Raw genomic sequence first — 13,265 nt, forward strand, 5'->3', positions numbered from 1 at the left:
AAGAGACTAAAATGTGAGATTTTTCTTTATTTCAATGCCTCACGCCCATATTTACAGGTTTTAAAGTTTGCTAATCCCCCCCCCCCCCCCGAATTTTCAGACATTTGGGGGCTGTGATCCGCCTCTTTTCAGGCGACCCCCGTGTGACCCCCCCATCCCCCACTCACCTGCTCCTCTGCAGCATCACTGCCCACGCTCCCTCAGGGCCCCTGGGCTGCCCCAAATGACATCATCACCCACACACACCCACCCCCTTTTTATTCCCCCCCCAAAAAAAGGCACAAAGCCAGCGGACCCAGGGCTGGCCCCGTCCCCTCGGGCCGCTCAGCCACCGGCAGGCAAACCTGGTGTGGGATCATTACTGGAGGTGACTTAGAAATTAAGGTAATGCCCCGTTTTGAAGAAAAGTGCAGCGTGGAGGAAACTCTCCAGGGCAGAGTGCAGCTGGTGTGCAAAGGATGCGTTTCACAAAGGTCCCCGAGGCAACCTTAGATGTTGACGACATTGGGGGAGTCCGGTGCGCCAACTCTAAGGAAAAACAGCGCGGCGGATGGAGCGGAGTGTGGAGATGCCACGGCCAAACTCTGCGATCAAATGGGAACTTGAGAGTCAAATGGAACCCCTGAAGGCCTTATGGAACTGATAAGCTGCCCAATTGTTACCCTGAGCCAACCATCTGTCATTTTGGACAAAATGCTATCCTTTGGGTGAAATTTGCTCATTATAATGTCATTATAATACCAAAACACACCTCCATCCCAAAAGCTACCCGCCTCCGAGGTGCGACCGCTCCTCACGGAGTCCTCGCTCTGAATTTTTCGTAGTCTATACCTTTAAAAGCCAAGCGAGAGAATTTTACACCAATCGTAACACAAGTAGGTATGACTAGAGTCCATCAGGCTCCACCTGAAAGGTTAAAAAAAAAAAAAAACGAGAGGTATGAAAACAGCGTCAGAGAGGAGGGATGTCAGGGAAGATACCAACGCGGGCAGGGAAATGCCATGGCCGACCACCTGTGACTGCTGGCGTCCGTCGACGGGCTGAGCCTCTCCTCGCCCCCCACAAGGACGCTCGTGGGGAAGATTCGAACGCTCGGCTATGCCAAGTGCTTCCCCGGGAAACTTAGAAATCTCTATAGAGTTGTTTTAGAACTTAGCGCATTTGTAGCCAGGCTGTATCACTAACATCTTTAGTATTCGCACGGGCTTTGCAGACGGTCACTATCACCGGCACTCCAAAAGAACTTGTGCCTCTGTCGCTTCAATAAACGACACTTTTCACCAATCTAGCCGTGAGAGTTCCTAGTGAACGCCACCCAAATCCTTACGTGTGGCCGCGCTGGTTCACGGGACGCCGCTTGATCCGATTGCGTGTGGTGCTATTAGTGCCTCCGTAATCGTGATAGTTCAATAGTACATATTGAACGCCACCGGACTTTTAATGCCAAATCGGGCATCGCTCAGAACCTAAGCCTCGCCGCCCCCAGCCCCTCTGAGACAGCCTGGAACGCAAAGGGCTTTCTTGTCTGCCAAATTACTTTGCCCTTTAACACAACACCTGGGCAGGGGGAGGTCTACTGAGCGTCGCCAGACCCGTACGGCGAGACACCTGAAACACCAAAAGCCCCAATTATATTTCAGCAGATTAACAAAGAGCACAGAAGAAAGCAGAGGAATTCCCTCACACCGAGGCACGGGGCGGCAGCGCAGCGACAGGAGGACTCCTGTAGGGAAACAGCTCAGCGCCAAATACAGCGTGGCCTTTCAAAGCCAGAGCGACTGGAACTCTTCCGGTCAGTATTAAGACTAAGTGCCGCCTGCTGCCATTCTGAGCACGGCAGTAAACCCTCGGGCTGGCTCTGGGAAACCCCTCCTGCCTTCCTCACGGCGCTGCCGCGGGGACCTCCCCCTGCCAGGCTGCCGCACAGGGCTGGGCCGTGACCAGAATCGACGCGACGGACCCCCTCAAACAGCTACAGCCCTCATGCCACTGCTGCTGCACACCTTGCTGGGTCAGTACAGCCGAAAGGGAAGGGTAAAACTCCAAAGAGTGCAATGAACAAGAACGAACAAAGCTCAGTCCTTCACTCTACGCTGAAGAGGTGCACGTATGCTTAGAGATCTCTCGCTCTCTCTCTCTCTGCAATAAGAATACTTATAGTATAAAAGTATTTGACTTTCCTTTGGCACTAAATGAACTTGCCCAGCTGTCAATCCATACCATTAAACCATCCATCTCCAAAATACACAGCTATAATTTGACTCGGGGGAGGGGGGAGTTGGGTGCCGCACGATTAGCGGGGACGTCTGGCCGGCTGCCCTGCCCAGGAGAGATGCTGCTGAACCGCCGGGGAAAGGCGCCCCTGACAGCCAGACAGAAATCAAGAACCTCAGAGCGCTTCGTCTCAAGATTGGCAATAGAACCCCACTCCCATTCAGTTGCCTCTTTTCAAACGTATCCTTTGTTTAAACATTTGGTTTTTAACATTGCCTTTGTTCAACATTTAAATGTAATTTAAAAAACGGCCCCGTTTTTAAAGCTTTAGAACAAATACCTCATTGCCAAAGTACACCAAATACATTGTATGCAAATACATTGTATGCTACAGCCATTTGGCAGCTGCAGTTTAAACAACGCAAGTGTGGCGTTAAGCGGCAAAGTAGTTTTGGCAGGAAATAAACCCCCTTGCGTTCTAACACTCCTCACTGATGTGGGAGGCGAGGTGCGGCGAGGTTTAAATTCTGAGTGATGCCCAATTCACCACTATCAGTCTGGGCGTGCTTAATCTATATTAAACTGTTATGGTTCTGGATACACTAATAGCAGACTGCACCTTCAGCCGAGTTGTGCTCATGAACCAGCACGGCCGCTCTTTGGTTGTGTTCAACGAGAAAACCCAAACGACGAGCTGCCTACACCGTAAAGTTTATTTAAGCAACAGAGGCACAAGTTCTTTAGGATTGCCGGTGATAGCGACTGTCTGCAAAGCACGTACAAATACTAAAGGTGTCAGTAATATAGCTCAGTTACAAATGCGCTAAATTATAAAACAACTCTATAGAGATTTCTAAGTTTCCCGAGAAAGCACTTGGTATAGGCAAGTGTTCAAATCTTACCCACGAGCATCCTTATGGGGACGAAGAGAGGATCAGCCCGTCGACTGGTCCCAGAAGTCAAGACAGCCTTTGAAGGAGTCCTCCTCGACTGGCATCTTCCCTAACATCCCCCCTTTCTTGTGCTATTTTTATACTATTTTTTATCTTCAAGGTGGAGTTTGAGTGATTCTAGTCATAAATACTTTCATTAGGATTGTTGTAAAATTTTCTTGCCACACATTTAAAGGTATAGTTTATGAAAAATTCAGGGCGCAGACTCAAGCAGGTGCGGTCGCACCTTGGAGGCCGGTAGCTTTTGGGATGGAGGTGTGTTTTGTTATTATAATGATATTATAATGAGCAAAGTTCACCAAAGGACAGCGTTTCGTCAAAAAAGTGACAGATTGTTGGCTCTGGGTACAAGTAGGCAGTTTATCAGTTCCATAAGACCTTTGAGGGCTCCATTTGGTCCTCAAGTTCCCAGTTTATCAGAGTTTTAGCCGCGGTGTCTCCACTCTGTTCCATCCTTTGCACTGTTTTTCTTCTGTGGTGCCATCTCCTTCCCATGTTTGCTGGATTATCAGAGGGTTTGGCCTTGGAGTCTCCACCCCACTCCACTCCCCATGTTGCTCTGCAAGCAGTATTGTACAGGGAATCGCAGATGTAGCGGATTCTTCGCATACTGGCTGTGGCTGTGTTCTACGTGAGAAACCTTCTGATTTTAGACCTTTCCTTAATGCGGGAACAATGCTGTAATATTGATCATTTTAGTAATTATTCCACAGCATGTCCCTTTGAGTCAGGGGTATGTGGTAGAGACAGTAACACAGTGGGTACTAATTGGCTAGCAGTGATTTATAACCTAAAAGACCGGCCTGATAAAAAACTAGATGAAGCAAGAAGTCTTGAGATGTTGCGAAGGACAGCTCCTGATAACGAATAAGAGTATGTCTTGAAAAGCAGTTGAAACCAACCCTGCGGTCTGGACAAAGACCAAAGAAGAACTGAGTCTGCGCAGGGACGAAAGGTTACTTGCGGTGATGAAGAGGAATCAGCAGCCTTCATCCTCAAGACCCTCAGCGACCACCACCAGGAGGCATTGTGCAAGTGCAGTTGGGAGGACTTTATGAAAATGACTTTATGAAAATGAGCTAATTTTAATACGAAGCGGGGACAGGTTATGCATATGTATAGGCGTATTGGGAAGTCTTATGATTATGTAATTAAGTACTATATATATTTGAGAAAGCCACTGCATTGGGCACGCACGATTGTGGTGGGGCGACCCCCCGTGCTGCCCGGCGCCGAACAAACATACCTACTTTACAACCTTCTCGGTTGTGGAGTCTCTGGAGTCTCATTTCCATGCATCACCTTTGCAAATTCTACGATCGTAACCCTTTTTAAAGTTTAATTTAGGATAGAAAAATCAGAGAGAGAAATAATCCCCCATATGGTTTTGGATCTTTGGAAGGAGATGGAATTTGTTTTTTTTAAAAAAAAAAAAAAGAAAAAAAGAGAGAGAGTGCAACGTCTTGGTGCTGAAAAAGGACAAAAGGTAAGCAGTAAAAAGAAAAAAACAGCCGAAACGGGTCTGAACCTGTCAGAAACAGCGAAAACTGGCCAATACGAGTCAGAACCGGCTGAAATTGGCCACACCCGGCAGGAAAAATGGTGGAAAACGGCAGAAACACCGGAAAAAACCCGGAGAGAGAGCGCAACGTCTTGGTGCTGATAAAGGACATTAGGGAAGCAGTAGCTCACCAAAACCACATCGGGACTTGCTGTCAGCAGTTACGTGTGGGAAACCTCGGCTGGTCTGAGGGATCAGAATGCGAGTTTAACATTAACCTTGAGCAGATATCCGTGTACCCTTGAAGAGACTGGGGAATCCTGAGAAGAGCTAAGTAAAAGGACAAGGGTTGGCAAACATCCTGGCTTTGACCAGAGCATGAACAGCGTGTGATGTGAGAGCGTATCGGGCAAAAGTAGAATGCTGAATATATGCATAGATAAGCACCTGGGTAAAAGAATATAAAAAAGCACTGCTTGTTAAATACAGAAATTGGATTGCTGCAACTTGATGTCCAGTGTCTTGTCCGTCCCAACAACAACAACTGGTGACCCCGACATGATTTTAAGGAAGAAGACAACTGGAAATAGTCGTGGGGATGGAGCCCAGTGAAGCTGAGGACAGCGGGCAGAGCTGTTAATGGATCCGGATCATATTTAAGAAGACACCTGTAGTAGGTGAGCCACTGGGGACATGGGAGGGAAGTTAACTAAGGAGGAGCAGACTATACTCTCCACATGGACGCTGTTGTTGAAATGGCAAGGTGTAATCCTCCCTGAAGTGACTTTGTGAAAAATGCTATTGTGGGGAAAAGAACAGGGAGTAAAAGTAACATCGGTTACAGCATTTAGTATAATGCAATGGACAAAGCTAGGGCAGACTTTATTTGAGGAAGCTATGTGCGGCTCAAAAACGGCTGTTGTTAACTACGTGGTGACTTTTATTAGAGACATTAAAGAACTTTAAGGAGCAGAGAGATTTAGCAGGAGGTTGTGAACAGCCGTCCGCAGCCCCTGCGCCGTTTGCCTCTAAACCTTGTGTTGATAATTTAAAGGGGCAGGAGATTGCTGCTCGGGAAAATAAAGGACTGCTCCCGATGAACACAAAAGATAAACAATATAAATATGTATTACCTTGTGGCCAAGTTGCAAGTGAAGGTGCTAACCAATTGGGATTTGTATTGCCAAAAGACCAAATTGAGAGCAGTGAAGAGGTCCAAAAGACCCCTCCGGAGGAGGTGCTCATCCCTTGTGAACCTCCTAATCCACCGTTCCCTTATCCACCTTTGCCCCCTGAATTGGACGATGAGGAGGAAAGCAATTTGATCGACTGGGGCAATTCTCCTCCAGTTTCTGTCCCTTCTGCCCTACCTCCCCCTTGTCCTTCTCCAACTGATGTAAAATCGCAAATAGAACAAGGGGGTCCTCTCTGTTGTTCAAAGTATCCCCGAACTTAGGATTTACCACCAGTTCAAGTGATAGTTAAACCCTGAAACCCTGTCCAATTTTGGAGGGAGGTGAAGCAAAAAGCGATGGAATTGGGTGAATGGGACTTGTCGAAGAAAATACCCATTTCACTTTCTCATGCTGAGTCTCCTAGTACTGAAATTGCCGAGCCTGCTGCTTTTCCTGTAGTAAAGAGGTACACAAGGTGCCCCTGGACGCTTGGGGACCAACTGGCAAAGGTTTAAGTGCCTTACTGATAGGAAGATCTAGTACCACCTTACAAGGCCTCATGGTACATGTTGGAGTGATTGATGCTGATTACACAGGACAAATATGTGCCATGGTATCAACAGCTACACCACCTGTGACTATTGAGAAGGGAACTCGACTTGCTCAGTTAATCCCATTTCAAAGTTGTGTTCCACGAACGAACAACGTTACACGTGGTAATGGTGGTTTTGGCTCTACAGGAAAGCCACAAGTCTATTGGGTGCAAAGAGTATCTAATCAACACCCACAAATGCATTATGTTCTTGAACTTAATGATGCTACCCCCAAGAAGATCCGACTGACTGGATTATTAGACACTAGAGCAGATGTGACGATCATCTCTTTACGGGAGTGGCCTGTTGCTTGGCCATTAACCTCCAATGCCTTGGGAGGGGCAGGACTCGGAGGAGTTGCCAATAGTTATATGTCCACTAACCCTATTGTGATTGTAAACTCAGAAGGGCAAAGGGCTACAGTGCGGCCATATGTGACCTCAACTCCTTTAAACCTATGGGGAAGGGACTGCTTAGGCCAATGGGGAGTTCGCATAACTACGGATTTTTAGTCGGGGCCACTGTATTGCAGGGTGTTTCTTAACCCACTTTAGCTCTAAAATGGCTAACAGAAAAACCTGTGTGGGTTGATCAGTGGCCCCTTGGCCAAGAAAAATTAACGGCCCTGCAGTCTCTGGTAACGGAACAACTTGTTGCAGGACACATAGAGGCCTCACATAGCCCTTGGAACACCCCAGTATTTTTTATCAAAAAGAAATCGGGGAAATGGAGATTGTTGCATGATTTGAGAAAGATTAATGATGTCATGGCAACAATGGGAGCACTACAACCGGGACTACCTTCACCTACTATGATACCTATGGGGTGGGAAATTGTTGTAATAGATTTAAATTATTTTTTTTTTACCATCCCTCTGGCAGAACAAAAGAAAAATTTGCATTTACTGTTCCGTCTGTGAATAACATGGAGCCTACCAAAAGGTATCAGTGGAAAGTGTTGCCACAAGGTATGAAAAACTCACCTACAATTTGTCAACGGTTTGTAGCAAAAGCGTTGACCATTTACCTTCACACCCACTGATTAAATTGGGCACACAAATAACCTTTGGACAAAAACAAAATCTCAGTCGTAGAAACCCAGTGGAGTGCCCCATGGTGTTCACAGACAGGTCAGGAAAAACTGGAAAAGCTGCCATTGTCTGGAGACAAGGAACACCATGGCGACATAAGATCGAACATCAAGAAGGTTCACCCCAAGTCGTAGAACTACGAGCGATGACCATGGTGTTTCAGAGCTTCCCCGGCCCAGTCAACATTGTGACAGATTCAGCTTATGTGGCCGGTCTGGTACAACGTTTAGATAAATCTGTTTTAGGTAATGTAACTAATGAATTACTGTTTGGTGTACTGAAACTGTTATGGATAACAATACGGAGGCGACAGCAGGAATATTATGTGATGCATATTAAAAGTCATACCCAGTTACCAGGATTTATTGTAGAAGGCAATGCACAAGCTGATGCTTTAGTGCCTGCAGTGGCCCTGGGACCTGTGCCCAATGTTAAACAGCAAGCGATAGCATCGCATAGTTTTTATCATCAGGGATATCGTGCTTTGAAACGTCAGCTTAATCTTAGTAATACCGAGGCCCGCAATATTATTGCGGCCTGCCCCGATTGTCAAGATGAACACGTACCTGTATATTATGGCACCAATCCACGAGGATTACGCGCTTTACAGCTTTGGCAAACTGATGTCACACATATTAATGAATTTGGCCATTTGAAGTATATACATGTATCAATCGATACCTTTTCTTCTGCCCTCGTAGCCACTGCTCACACTGGAGAATCAGCTTGAGATGTCTTACGCCATTGGCAGCGTGCATTTTCTGTTTTAGGTGTCCCACAACAGATCAAAACTGATAATGGTCCCGCTTATGTATCGCAAAAGGTAGCTTGTTTTTTACAACTCTGGGGCGTAACACATGTCACAGGCATCCCCCACTCACCCACAGGTCAGAGTATTGTTGAGCGTGCACATGGTACTCTAAAATGCCTTTTACAAAAACAAAAAGGGGGAATGATAGGGGAAACCCCTGAAGCACGATTAACTAAAGCTGTATATGTATTAAACTTTTTGCAGCTTGCTGATGATACTCCTGCTGCGATGCCATCCCTTCTTCGGCACTTTGGTTCCCAGGAACGGGTGGGTCCTGGAGCAAAAGTGCTGCTGTGAGACCTATAATCGCGGCATCCTTTTTAGCCCCCGGAGTGGCATCAGCTAAAGCACTCACTATGCTTAACAAGCTTGGGTGTTGGCTGGCTAAGCAATCTAATGATATATCTTCAGCTTTAAGTAGTTTACTACTAGGTGTAGACTCAGTTAGACATGCCACACTGCAGAATCGAGCTGCAATAGCTTTCCTGTTGCTGGCTCAAGGTCATGGTTGTCAAGATTTTGATGGGATGTGCTGCATGAACTTATCAGACCATTCTCAATCTATTCATGTACGCATACAAGAGTTAATGGAACGAACGAAAAAGTTAAAGGGCCCCGAACCGGCTCACCCCCTCGGCAGTCCCCGTGGGCCACGCTAAGGGCCGGCCCGAGCACAGCCACCCCACCGCGGAGGGCCCGGCCCCACAGGGCAGCGCCAGCACGGCCCGGGCACCGCTTCACTACCGCCTTTTCGGGCTTTATTTCTCCGGCACCACCAGCCCCCCCACCCCAACCCCCCCAGACCGAAGGCACCCCACGGGGAGCCGGGCCCAGCCAGCCCCACTCCGACCCTACCGTGACCTCCACCAGTGTCCGTTCCCCAAGCCCCCCTCAGGGTTCGCCCTCAGGCCCCGCGCTCACCTTGACACGGTCCAGCTACCTACACGACACGCTCGCAGCAGCTCGGCCGAAGCCCTGCTCGCCAGGCCCCGCTTTCCCCCCGGGCCGCGCCGCTGCGATTTCGAACCGGGCGCCATTTTCCACCTGCCCCCTCCGCTTCCGGATGGCCCCGGCCTGCCCCCGACGGCCCGCCTATGCCGCGCTCCCATTGGCGGCCGCCGCACCCCTCCTTGCTGCTCCGCTCCATTGGCCCGGCCTCGCCGTCAATCCCCCCTGCGCCACACCCGGACGAGGGCATCCGACCAGTCGGAGCGCAGCACCCGCGCTGTGATTGGTCTACCTTCCTGCCCATCCGCACGGGGCCGTTGCCATTGAGAAGAGGCACCTGCGGCGGCGCGGCACCGTTGCCGGGGCGACAGGAGGGGCGCGGCCGAGTGTGACGAAGAGTGGGGGCTTTTGCTTCTTAAAAACTTGAGAGATTTGTATGCCACAGCATTAAACAAACCGGTTGCGCAGCCCCGCCCCCCCCGCAGCGCTCCCCGGGGTCAGGCACTTCGAGGAGGGATGGCGTTCCCCCGCTCGGGGGGCACCGGCCGCTGGGCCGGCGCGAGGGCCGGTAACTGCCGGGGGGTACAGGGCGGTGGGGGTGACGGGGGTGACGGGGGAGACGCCGGGGGAGCTCTGACGAGCTGGGGAGGCGCCCGGCGTCTGCGCCTGGCGGGGGTGCCCGCCTTCTTCCCCTCGTGCCTTCCGTCAGCTCTCGGGTAACTCCCGGGGGCTGCCCGGAGCCGGCTCGCCTCCAGAGGAGCGGCGGCCTGCCGCAGCGGGCAGTTTGAAGCTTTCCGCCCCTCCGGAAGGCCAGCGGGCAGGAGACACCCCTGCACCCGCCGGAGGGGCTCGCTCGGCTCCCCAGTTCTCCTGGCGGAGGACCTTCCTCACCCGCCGCCGGGGCCGGCGCCCGGTAACCGCCCGTGCGGGGCCAGCGCTGCAGTACCGCGCTACGGCCACGCAGGGGCGGCAGCAGAGAGAACGAGGCGAGGCGGGAAGGGGCGGCCGACAGGGGCGGGAGGCGGGGCCGAGGCGGGGCGGGAACGGGAAGCGGGGCCGAGGCGGGGCCGAAGCAGGCATCAAGGCGGAGCCGAGACAGGTGGGAAGCGGGGCCATGGAGGACGGGAGGAGGGGTCGGGGAGGGCGTTGGCGGGTCCCGGGATTTCAGGAGGCGGGGCAGAGGCGGGTGGCAAGGCGGAGCGGAAGTGGTGGGAGGCGGGGCCAAAGGGCGCTGGGGGCGGGGCCGGAGGGGTGGAGGGGCAGGTGCATGGCTGAGATGGGCGGGAGGCGTGGCACAGGCAGCCGGGAGGCGGGGCCGAAGGCAGTGGGAGGCGGGGTCTAGGAGGGCCGGGAGGCGGGGAGGGGGCGGGGCCAGGCCGGCGCGGGGCGGGGCCGAGGCGGCACCTTTTGAAAGTTCTTTCGCATTTTCACAGATTACGGGACGGGGGGGAAGTTTTTAAATGCTGTCTGCAAAAATGCAAAGAAAGCCTTTCAAAAACCTTATAGAGCATAGACATTTCATTTGGGTATCTCTTTACACATAGATTCAGTCATTCACACTGAAAAGGTGCATGTATGCTTCTAGATAGATATATCCATCTCCAATAAAAGCACACTATAAAGGTATTTGGCTTGCCTTGGGCGCTAATTTACCTTGCCCAGCTGTCAGTCGATACCATTAAACTATCCATCTCCAAAACACACAGCTATAATTTGACATGGGGCGGGGTTGTGTGTTGCACAAGCAGCAGGGACATCTGGCCAGCTGCCCTGCTGCTGCCCGTCGGCCCCGTGCACGAGGGGCGGCACCGCCCCTCAGGCACGGCGGTGCGACATCGCCGGTACCGGCGGCGGCAGCGCCGAGCACGGGGATGCCAGCGCGCACGCGCGGTCCCGACCGGCAGGCCGTCGGGCGGCAGCGCCGAGCGCTCCTCCCGGTCGCAGCGCGGCTCCGGGCAGCCACGGCCCCCCCGCAAACAGGGCCCGAGGGCACAAGGCAAAGGGCGAAAAACATGCGACTGCACCAAAAATCAGTGAGGGCGAGGTGGAGTCCCCTCAGCGAGCCCGCAGGTGACACACCGCCGGGAGAGCATCATGCCGCCATCCGGAGGGACCTCTACGGGCTGGAGGAACGGGCTGACGCCAACCTCATGAACTTCAACAGGAGGTGTAACTGTCAGCCTGCTTCCTTCTTCAAGGGCAGGACTCAGTTCTGTTATTCGAGGGAAAACCCTGCTCTCCCCTGTCCGTGCTCTGCCCTACACTCGGACTAGAGCCCTGCAAGAGACTTTGGCACCTCAACTCGTCCGCCATCTCGGCAGTGGGAGCGTGTCATGCCTGCACAGCACCAAACCGAGACCTTGGGTCTGAGAGCACAGAGCGGAACACCGAGTGGCACAGGGGAGGGCTACTGCAGTCATCCTAACCCGAAGACGCATAAGCTGAGGAGTTGGTGATGGACGTAACAGTTAACCTGAGAAGGCACATGCGCCTGCTGTGCTCTGCCGCATGTATAGCTTGGCCTTCAGGCACGTGTTGTTCTGCACATACACCTTGGTCACAGGGTAAACTCAGCTGACTAATTGTGACCAAGGAGCAATTGGCACTGGTGATTACAAGTGTTTGTCTTTATCTTACACTGAAGCAGCAGGTCCTCAAGTGAATGCTTTCTTGTTTGACAGTATAAGGATGAATAGAAATATTTTCTTGCAAGAAAATCCTGTAAGAGCTCTAAAGACCAAGACATCAACAGAACCCCCCCCAGACAGGAGCTGCACTGTGGGCCATGCCTCAACGGAAGGTCTCTCCAATTCTGCACAATGGGATGTTCCCAACATCTGAGGGAATGAAAGATTATACTATGCGGTGGTTTGTTGTTTTTTTTTTTTTTTTCCTGCTACTGTTATCTTCAATAAATGGAATTTTGATCAATAATTTACAGTCTGAGTGCCTTTCTTAGTGGAATCACAATGAACATTAGCCCTGGTGCACAATGGTTACAAACTCCAGAGAAGGGTTCACAGCCTACTGTTTAGGGTTCAGGGCTTACAGTTTATTACCAAGGGACTTAGACTTTTCTGCTTAACAAACTAGGCCCTAAAATGATAAACTACAAATCTCAGAACCCAAGCGGTCACTGGGGATTTACAGCTTATGGATGAGATTGGGTTTTTACATCTGGCACCCTGATGAACACGAGTAAACACTAAACTCTTATAAATATAGAGCTCCACAAAATAAAGTAATAAACCATAACTCCTGAGTCATAACCACTGAAAACCACAAACTCTAAACAATAAACCATGAGTGAAAAACTCTGAGCACTCAGTTTTAAGCAAGAAATGCCAATATGTGAGTAGGAAAACATTAAAAGAGAAAGTAAACAAAGAGGAGAATTTTTGCCTGTAGCTTTTCAAGTTTCCCCTTCATTTGGAAAGGCAGCAGAATGGGAACACACACACACCAGAAACACTTTGCAACTGCTGTTTATAGGCTTGGTTTCAGCCACCAGTTGTAAGCGACCGTATGTAAGAATCAATCCATAGACTGATCCACTGTAGTAAGCTGCTCCTCCGCTGAACCTACTGGCAACACAGCGAGCACTGAATCTCCATGACAGGGAAGTGCAACCTGCTGAGAGAGGTGTTTGTGACAACTGATAACACCACTCCTGCAGTCACTACCACCACCCCAAAAGCCTTTTTCTTTGTCCAGTAAGTCCCACTCTAAAGACTGACCAGAAAATGCCTCACAGAGTTGCCAGAACAAGGGTAAAACACTGCAGCTGGGAAAATACTTTTCACTATGTAAACCAGACTTTTTTTTAGCTGGTTACTCACATGACGAACATTTGTACTCCAAGGTACCTAACCACTTGGCACATCAAGCAAATTCCCATTGCCGGGCCTGCACATCACTCACCAAACGCCCGGACTTCAGCCTTCCAGACACAACTTCCAGCTGCCTCCAGCCGGCAGGAC

This window comes from Vanellus vanellus (assembly GCF_965231255.1).
Source record: "Vanellus vanellus genome assembly, chromosome: 8".
In the NCBI taxonomy this organism is placed as follows: Eukaryota; Metazoa; Chordata; class Aves; order Charadriiformes; family Charadriidae; genus Vanellus; species Vanellus vanellus.